Genomic DNA, 10,784 nt, shown 5'->3' on the forward strand with positions numbered 1-10,784 from the left:
GGATTTATGATGGCACCGTACTCCCGCGAGAAATCTATACCCAAAATGGTCTGTTTATAACATTGAGAAAGAACAAAGAAAGATGCGACGAATGATGAATCCCTGATCTTCATTCGTGCGGTGTACTTTACGGTAGGCGTCAGCAGCTGGCCCCCAGCTCCTCTAATTTGCGGCCCCGTTCATTCCATTTGCACCTTCTCGAGTTCGTCGGCCAGATTTGCGCTCATTATTGAAAAGTCCGCACCAGTGTCGACCAATGCCGTCACGTAGTGACCGTCAATTGAAAGTGCGATGTCGGTGGTGACAATCTCGTCTTTTGTCGATTCATTCGAAATGTGCGGCGCTTCGTGTAGAGGTAATGGGGATTATCACCTCTTCGGCATTTCGCAACCTTTACCCCTAAGGTCACTGCTTTTAGTTTCCCCGGCGTGGACTGGGAGATCTTCCTGTCGTCATGGTCGTGGTGCTACCTCTATTATGTTGGGGAAAACGACCAGGAGAGGGCGAGTGTGACCGGAACCCAGGAAAAACGTCCCGCGGGATCTTCGTGCTCATATCCACGTTGCGTCTTGCTTCGAATTAGCGCCGAGGGGGTACTGGACAGAAATATTTGGTACCCGGCGACGCGATTAGGACAATACCACACGATGTGGCCTGCTTCTTCACAATGGAAGCACAAGGGCCTGTAGTCAGGGGTACGCCAGATGTCGGTTTTGCGGAGTGGAGGTCCCTTCGGCGTCAACGTTTCCCTCTAGTACCAAGGCGATCTCGGTGGCTGTTGCTGGTGGTACTGCTGAGGTGGCGGCACGTTCGATGGCTGTCGACGCAGAATATCTGCATATGTTGGCCTATGCAGTGGTGTTCGGCTCGGGAAGTGCAAGCGCTTGCCTAATCTCTTGGCGGACAACTGTTACTGACGCAATCACGCAGTCATTCGGTGAGGAGGCGTCACCTCTTCTTGCACGATTTCGCGTATCAGGTCCCGCAAAGAGCGCTCGTCAAGTGTCACAGTGATCACGGTGGTTGCGCTGATTTGTCCGCTGTTGTTTGAGCGGTCGTACTGGCGGTAGCGTAGCTGTAGTGCGCGTTCGATGGCGGTCGCCTCCTTCGAAACTTGTCGGCATGTGAAAGTGGGTTCTGCACAGGACCAGCAAAGAGCTGCTCTTTAACACCGCACATGAGGTGGCTGATCTTTCTGCTCTCGGACATATCGCACTCTAAAAAAATATCGAGTAAAAGGGTGTCTATTTGTCCCACAACAATAATCATCAGGCTTGCGAGCGCTTTCTTTCTTGAAAACTCGGCGCTGGCCACTTTCCAATCGAGAATGCAATATAACCCTGATAGTGGGCATGTCAATCGTGACAGGAATGTATCGGGCGCGGGGCGATAGTGCAAGGATGGAACGCAATATAGATGACGATTATTGTTGTGCGACAAAAGGACATCTTTTTACTCGCTCTTTTTTTAGAGTGCGGGGTTGGCTAGATGAAAGAGACGAGCCATGTACTCAACAAACATAGCAACGGATTCGTTTGGCTTTTGAATCCACGATTCGAAGAGTCGTTGTGCATGCTCCCGCCTTTCAGTGTTTGCGAAGGTGGCCAGGAACTTCCGCCGGAACTCGTTCCACGTTGACCACACGCGATTCGTGAACCAAGTTCGAGCAACTTCCTGAAGAGGGAAATACACGTACCCCAACTTCTGTGCGGTGTTCCACCCGTTAACGTTGGCTGTGCGCTCGAACTCCTCAGGCCAACCATCTGCGTCCTCATATGTGCTGCCGTGGAAGTTCACAGGGATTTTAGAAGTGAAAATAGTCACCTGTGTCGTGCTTGGGCTGTTCATCGCGGGGCAAATGCTTCCGGGCGCAGTCATGTTTTCCGTCCAAGGACCGAACTCAGGGCTCAGGCCTAGCAGGCGGCGGCTGGCGTGGTGAACGGGCGTGGAAACGAGCGAAGGTATTTGTGGACTAGATCCCGGGCTGTTGGAAGGTGTCCTGTACATCCACCTCCACCAGTGTCACAATGTAGACACAGCAGAAGTCCGATATAGACGAGCTCACTTTAATTAAAATGAAAGGCGCTCGTAAAGAAAACCGGGAGAGGACTTCGTCTTTTTTTTCTTTGCTGCGCGAGCTCTTCTCTGCAGGTTGAATGCAGCAATATAAGAGAGACAAAAGGCATTGCCTTTGCTGTTAATTTCAGTAAAACGAATTTTCATTCATTACATGGTTAGAGGGAAGAGCAGTCAGAACACCTCAGTGTAAGTCTGGAGTGCCTGCAAAACAAAGAAAACAGCTATCATTTCTGCTTTCCTTGTCTGAAATATATGGTTACTTTACAAATACAGTCATCGAAGCGATTGCCGCCACCATCAGAATTTGTCAGTGCAGCGAAATTTGTGCAATGCCGGGTCTTCTTTGTTGTTGAACATTCCGCATATATGGGTCACTGAATAGATTTGAACCATTTTCGTATGTGTATTTCGCTGCTCTCAACTGGTCTCCCATTACACCCGCTGAAAGGGAGAGATTTTCCCAGCACGAATAAATGTCTACAGCTTAAGCACGTGTCATAATCACCAGGGCGTCTCTCGTTTACTGTAGCTTTTTTAGACCTGCAATATATTGCATTTACATCAACCTGCGTTCGACTTCAGCAAAACAAAAAGAAGAAATGTAAGTGTCTAGGTCATCCCGACTCCCACACACACACACACACACACACACACATATATATATATATATATATATATATATATATATATATGAATAAAAGAGAATCCGGGTACACTTGCAGCAATAACGGCAATAATGAAATAATAACTGAGTTCATGGCCCTGGAGCTGCAAAGGCACTGGACAACTAAAAACATTTCCAAGGGTAACTACTCTTCCCAAGTACAGCTGTCGTCTGTTTATGTTTTTATCTTACTATCCAATCAATTGTGCCAAGCATTGCATGCCGAACAACAACCCTGCGCACAATCGGGAGGCCCCTACTGCACGCGTAATTCAGAAGCGGGCAATAATTGACATTGCACCCGCTTGCCAGCCTCTGCGGCAATACGCGGCTCCCCTCTTTCAACGACGAGATGTCGACGAGTTGCTGAGTAGTTAAAGGCCTAAACTTTTTTGAAAATCTCTTTTCCCTCACACCAAACCGCCAGAGCTATGCGAGGCCATCTGGTCGGTAACAATACGTTAGTAAAAAGAAGGATACAGAGACCACATACATCCTAAAGGTGAAAGGGAGTGTTGTAACTTCAGAACCAGGGCATGCTTTTCGAATCCTTTATTCAGGCATGCCAAAGGGCAGCCTCACAACAGCTGTTCAAGGGCATCGTCGATACCCGGCCACCAGACCATTGACCGTGCAACAGCCTTCATTTTTGAGATCCCGAGATGCTGTTCGTGCAAGAGTGCTAGTACTACAGTCTTCAAGCTTTCAGGAACAACAACCCTGTTATTCCACACAATACAGCCCTCGTCCACCGTGAGCTCAAATCGGCGAACCCAAAACGGTTGCAGTTCCGCACTGACAGTCTTTGGCCAACCTTGCCATATCCTATTTCGCACAACTCGCAGCAAACTGTCACACCCTGTTGCACGCTCAATGTCTTTCGCGGTCAGCGGCAAATCTGACAACGTGGAAAAGTAGCAAATTGTGTCCTCGTCATGCCCCCCCTCCGACAACGGTAGCCGTGACAAAGCATCAGCATGCGATATGGCGGAGCCCGGCTTATGCGTAATTTTGTACCGATAGTCTGCTAGAAATGTCAGCCATCTGTGTACCCTGGCAATTGCCACGGCACCGCAATGTCGGTGTGGGTCGAAAAGAGCCGTCAGTGGTTGGTGATCCGTTAAAACGTTGAATGCCCTGCCATATAGATACTTGTGGAATTTTCTTACTCCAAATACTATGCTCAGTGCCTCTTTCTCTATTTGTCCGTAGTTCCGCTCGGACACTGACAGCGATCTTGAGGCGAAAGCGATAGGCTTCTCTTGGCCGTTCACGACATGCGATAGTACGGCTCCTAGGCCATACTCTGAAGCGTCACACGTGAGCTGAATTTCTTTTGCCACATCATATATTTCCAACACACTTTCATCCGTCAACAACGTTTTACATTTGTTGAACGCGTCGTCACATAGTCGGGACCAGTGCCACTTGGTTTCCTTGCGCAGCAAGCCATGAAGAGGCTCCAGGACTGTAGCTACATTTGGTAAAAATTTTGCGTAAAAATTGACCAGTCCCAAAAATGCCTTTAGTTGCGTGACATTGTCTGGCTTGGGTGCATTCTTTATCGCCCTTACTTTGTCACTGGTAGGGTGCAACCCATTGCCATCAACTTCGTGCCCCAAGTAGGTTACTCTTTTTTTAAACAAGCTGCACTTTTCCGCGTTGACCTTGATACCGTATTCGCTTAGGCGCATGAGTACTTGTTCCACTCTTTCCCGACACTGCTCGTAGCAACCTCCCGCTATGATGACATCGTCAAGATAGCAAGCCGTGCCTTGCAAGCCCCTCAGGACTTGGTCCATTACCGCCTGAAATGCGGCTGGTGCACAGGCTACACCATAGGGTAGGCGCCTGTACCGGAAAAGGCCCATATGCGTGTTAATGGTGAGCAGTTCCTGAGCGTGCTCATCTAATTCCAGTTGCAGATACGCCTTACTCAGGTCAAGAACTGAAAACACAGCTCCACCTTGCAACGTGGTGAATATATCTTCAGGCAGCGGTAGAGGGTAATGGTCAACTACCACGAAAGGATTGACGGTGACCCGGTAATCCCCGCACAGTCGAATGCCATTATTCTTTTTCGGCACAACCACCAGTGGGGTGGCCCAAGCACTGTGCCTCACGCGGTACACAATGCCTGCCTTCTCCATATTAAGCAGCTCTTGTTCTACCTGCTCGCGTAACGCGTATGGCACTGGTCTCGCTTTACAAAAAACAGGAGTAGCGCCTTTCTTAAGCACAATACTAGCGTGAAACCCTTTAATGGCCCCGTATCCTGGTTGAAATACCTCGCGGTACTTATCAGTTATCTGTGCTTCTTCCCGTACGTTCTGCACCCGTACCACATTCAGCCAGTCGAGTTTTATTTTCGTTAGCCACTCCCGCCCTAATAATGTTGGCATTCTAGCCCCTGTGCTATCCTTAGCAATCACTAGTGGCAAGCGAACGTGTTGGCTCTGGTACTCTACATCAACATCCATAATACCTTTGACCGTGACAGGCGTGCCATTGTAGGTGACTAGCCTAACATCTGTTTCCCTGAAACTTGCATCGGGAAAATGTTTTAAACATTCTGTTTCACACATTACCGATACGGCTGCGCCTGTATCTAGCTCCATCGAAATCTTTTTTCCGTTTATCAGCAACGGCACCACAATGGCAGGCGTGCCCGACCTACGGTCTGTGTGACACAGTGTCAACAACTCATCACGCGTTGCATCATTAGCCAGGCAATGAATAGGCGCCCTAGTTTTACACATTTTGGCTACATGGCCTTTCTTGTTACATTTAAAACAACGGCTGTTCATGAACGGACAACTTACAGGAGAGTGCCGCCCACCGCAACGATGACACCCCTTAGTCTCTTGTGTACCTGCAGCTGAAGTGGTTTTCGGCATGAAACTCCGTGCGTAGTCCCCAGCAGGTGCTTGCCGTTGTCCAGCTGCCGTTTCCTTGTTCCAGTGAACGTCGCTGTAGACGGGGGTCCCTGTTGCGAGGGTCGCCACCATTTCCCGAGTGCCTCTAGTAGCAGATTCCATGGCTGCTACAATGCTGCAGGTGCGCTCCCAGGTTAATTCTGCATCAGGTGTCGCCAGAAGCCTGCACCGTATGCTGTCGGAACACAATCCCGCGATGAGACGATCTCGCAGGGCTTGCTCAAGAAATGTGCCGAACTCACATGTTGCAGTCAGTTTCTTGAGTCCTACTATGAAGTCGCTGATGCTTTCGTGCGGTTCTTGATTGCGTTGGTTAAAACGGTATCTTTCCGTAACCACGGAGCACTTTGGGGTATAGTGCTTTTTCAGCGTTGCGATGACCACGTCATACGTCTCCTGGGTAGGCGTTTTCGGCAGAAGAAGGCTCCTCAGCGTGACGTATGCCTTCTCCCCGATGGACGTCAATAGCACTTGCAACTTCTTATCCTCTGCGATGTCGTTAGCAGCTGCAAAACACTCAAATCGCTCGAAGAAAACATCGCAGTTGTCCCCGTCCGGATCGAACTCTGGAAGCTTTCCGAGCATGGCACCACCCCGAACAGCTGCTGTTTTTCCTGCTGTCTGGATCCCATCCTCGTCGCCAAACATGTTGTAACTTCAGAACCAGGGCATGCTTTTCGAATCCTTTATTCAGGCATGCCAAAGGGCAGCCTCACAACAGCACAACGAACTCCGTAACGTAGGGCACACGCCCCTATATACAAGTGGCTCCAGGTTACACATGCGCAGTGGCGATCATTCACTTATCACCGCAACTTGACAACTACGACAGGTGTAGCCTATCGCGATATGAACACAACAGGGAGTAAATGGAGAGAGAAGAGGGAGGAAAAGTGAAAAAGCGGCGTCCGGGGTAGTCCACCATATATTATCTCTCTTTTGTTTTTTCTCTCTTCCTCTCTGATTTAACATTGTATAAAGCTGAGCACCAACCTGTACCCTCAATCCTGATGAAAGACAGACTCTGGCTGAAACATTGAAATAAAATAAACCCCGTTGTGACATCTCACGGAGTATATACTTCACAATATATATATATATATATGTATATATATATATATATATATATATATATATATATATATATATATATATATATATATATATATATATAAGGGGAAGAAGTGTATACGTAAGGGCTCGTTTTTCTGGGTTTCGACACAATATCAATGAGATCTAACAGACAGAAGTGCCGAAGAATGTACAGGGGAAGTTATTAGAACCTATGGAATGTAAATAAAAAGAAAGAAAAGTGGGTGAAAAAATAATCAGCCTTGAGCAGGAATCGAACCTACGACCTTTGAATAACGCGTTATTCCCTTATTCATTAACGAGGGTCTCGTACTGGCAGACTTGATGTCATTAGGTTATATACGAGGTACTATTATTCAGCTGCCCGCTCGTAATAAAGTTCACGTGCTACGTGACGCCAAACTTGCGCATAAAAGAGTGTTTCACACTCGTCGCTTGGCTTATAGATGGCGCTGACCGACACTCCTACTTCTAAATTCACATATAAACCCGAAAAAGTGGATGAAGCGAGGACCGCTGTGGTAGCTCAGTGGTTAGAGCATCGAACGCGTTATCCGAAGGTCGTAGGTTCAATTCCTGCTCACGGCTGGTTATTTTTTCACCCACATTTCTTTCTTCTTATTTACATTCCATTGGTTCTAATAACTTCCCCTGTACATTCCTTGACATTACTGTCTGTTAGATCTCATATATTTATATATATAAATATATCTATATATATATATATATATAAATATATATATATATATATATATATATATATATATATATATATATATATATATATATATATATATATTATAACAATCTAGCAAGAAAGAGACAGTACCCATTCCTGGGCCGTCTGTTCTAAATTCTAACTTCGTTCTTCTTGTCCTCCGTAGGGCTCCCCACACGCCCGAGTGCCACCGCCACTCTTCGTCATTCACGCTGCGTCGTTGCATTGCAAGCTACTAAAGTTGTCTGTGGAGTGCCTCACGGGCTGTGCAACTGCTGTTGATATTGTAGACGCTGCAGCTTGTCCAGCTCAACTGTCATTCTTTTGAAGAGGTTGAAACTGACTGGGTCCGGGCGGTCGTCGTAAATAGTGCACATTGGTAGTTCCCGTGGCGACTTGAAAAACATGCCACCAGGAGGAGATACAGGCTTGTCCAAGGTATCCGCATCTGTTTTACCTTGTCGAGTTGCTTCTCAGGTCGTAGTTTAGTCGGTAGCGCAGGAAATCGTCCATGTTACACTGCAATTTGCTGCACTAAGCGGTGACATCTGCGCTGCTTGCGGTCCATTGAAGAGCATCGGGTGTGTTGGTAGGCATCTGAAAACGCTCAGGCTGTGCCTCAAGCGGTATCTCATGCTCTTTCATGATTCCCTTTGTCATGCTTGTGCTCGAGCTGCTGTTTTTCATAGTTCAGCGCAAAGGAGAGCCAGCTTGGTTTGAAGCCGTGTTATCGGCTGGAGCCATGACTTGCACTGGTGGGTCTTTCATGGTAGAATGGCTAGCAAGTATAGGTACCTAAGCTTTATTCCTGGCAACAGCGCTGAGTACGTGAGGAACTTGGGCGCACTTGGCCTATGACTGCTAGGATTTAAAGGGATGAGGCTATCGACTGAGGGTCCAATCTGTTGTGGTTGGTTTTCGTTTGTTCGCAATTTATTGCGATAAAACGGACGTTATCACAGAGCGGGCGGGTGACTCCGTAATCTCTAGCGTTCACCAACCTGGAAATTGATGCCGCTGTGAATAGGAGGTGGTTTCTGCGTCCAGGATGTTGAGGTGTGAAATGCCGATGCAGATGCCAAAACTGGAACTGGTGAGCAAGGGAGTTGAGGAGAGTTGGTACCAGGGTAGGTTGCGAAACAGGGTTCCGGTAAGCTGCAAAGCACTGCTGCAGCCTCGAGGTGGTTCTCCTCCTGGGTTCCATGTTCGGTAGCGGTCTTGTAGAAATAGGTGTTCGTGGAGAGGTGGGAGTCACTCCGCCAAAAGCAGGTGTAAGCTTGGTGCTCCGGTCTGCCGAAGCTAGCTGCCGCTCGCGTTCACAACTATGACATGCTGCAGCAGCATTCCGAATACGGTATATGGCCATTGTCTGCTTCTTTCGGTCCATCCAGGATTCGTGATATCTGACAGTATTGACGGTCGCCACCCATTTTTCGCGGCTTTCAGTACGGCACCCATTTTTCGGTGCCGTACTGAAAGCCGCGAAATTCCAGAAGTTCAAAAGCAGCCGGTGGTGTCGAGACGGCAAGCAAAAGTGGTGGAAACTAAGCAGGGAGGGGTGGCAGGCCAAAGAAACTACCACGCCTCGTGAACTTGAGCACTGCTTTTTTTTCTTCGAATGCGTCGCTTTTTACGTGCACGCGTGGACAAGTAGCGGCCTCCCGCGGCTATCTCGGTAACTAGATTTTTTGGTCACAGATATACAGACGATTTTTCACTCACAACCAACGGGGCCGACGCCAGCGGCGGGTTCTCTGTGACTGGAGCTCTTTTACGCTCACGCGTTAAAACTCCGAAAAGTAACGACGCCCGCAGCCGACTTGGTGTGAAAGCGCCGCGAGGGTGTACTAGAACGTTCTGCAGCTCTCGGGTCAGCTTTCTCTCTGGTCTTAAGAAGCGGCTGTAGCCAACGCCTCATCAAACACTTGCATTCCTGACATGGCTGCTGGGAACTGCACAGTGGCCGATGCTGTCAAATCGCTGACCTTGAGGTATAATCGTGCGATGGTGCGCGAAAGCTCTACGGCACTTTCAGGCGACGCACAGTCATGACGTCCTAAGAGTAGTCCTCGATTAACATGCTGACTACGGAAGTACCCTTGGCCACAGGAGCTTGGACAGTACGCCTAAGCGTACTGTCCAAGCTCCTGAGCTAGACCTGTCGCCGTGGGAAGCGTGAACGGCATTCCCGGGCAACGGAAGGCCAGGCACTGTCTCGGTGAACCCGTGGTAAGCCTGTCCAGGAGCCATCCAGAAGGCCTGGACGCCGTCCTCGAATTGTGGCATCACTGCTCCCGGCTGCAGGAGGGTCTTCAGTTTCATGATCATGATGCTGTAAGCAGCGTTCTTCAGAGCGCAAGCCTACGTATGCAAAGACCCACGGGGACGCACTTACGGCTTGTAGGTCGTAGACTGCGCCATTTTAATGATTGAAAACACCGAGACAGCACCCCTTCTTAGACCAGCTTTCCCATATGCTACATTGTTGAGAAATACTTCTTGCTGGCGAGTAAGTGCTGTTGTCACGCTCGGCACATATTAATTTTGTTCTCCGATATTCCAAAACTGTGTGTGTGTGTGTTCGAGCGTGTGTTCGAGCGTGTGTGCGTGTGTGTGTGTGTGTGTGTGTGTGTGTGTGTGTGTGTGTGTGTGTGTGTGTGTGTGTGTGTGTGTGTGTGTGTGTGTGTGTGTGTGTGTGTGTGTGTGTGTGTGTGTGTGTGTGTGTGTGTGTGTGTGTGTGTGTGTGCATGCAAGAGTTGTTTGAAACGATACCTGGTGCACCACGATATAAAATGAGGAACGTCACCACGCAAATCACACCTAGTGCATCTGGTTTCCAATATAATGAAGTAACCGCTTGATTTTTTTTTATTTTGGTTTACATCATCATCATCAGACTGACTTTGCCCACTGCAGGACAAAGACGTCTCCTGTATTCCACCAGCAAACTCGGTCGCGTGCTTACTGCTCTTAGTTTATACCGATGAACTTTGTAAACTCATTTGTCCACGGAACTTTCTGTCTCTTCCTCATCCGCTTGCCTTTCTTTGGAGTCTAGTCTCTGACACTTAATAACGAGCGGTTATCTTGCCTTCACGCTACGTGCCTTGCCTATGACAACTTCTTCTTGATTTCGAACGTGACGGCCTTAAGACCCGTTAGTTCCCTGACTCACTCTACTCTTTGTCTCTTCAACTTACACCTATCATTTTCATTTTGATTGCTCGCTGCGTCGTCCTCAACTTAAGTTGAACCCTCATCGTAATGCTCCAGGTTTCTGCTCCTTATCTAAGAA

The sequence above is a fragment of the Rhipicephalus microplus genome, chromosome 8 (assembly GCF_043290135.1).
Source record: "Rhipicephalus microplus isolate Deutch F79 chromosome 8, USDA_Rmic, whole genome shotgun sequence".
Lineage (NCBI taxonomy): Eukaryota > Metazoa > Arthropoda > Arachnida > Ixodida > Ixodidae > Rhipicephalus > Rhipicephalus microplus.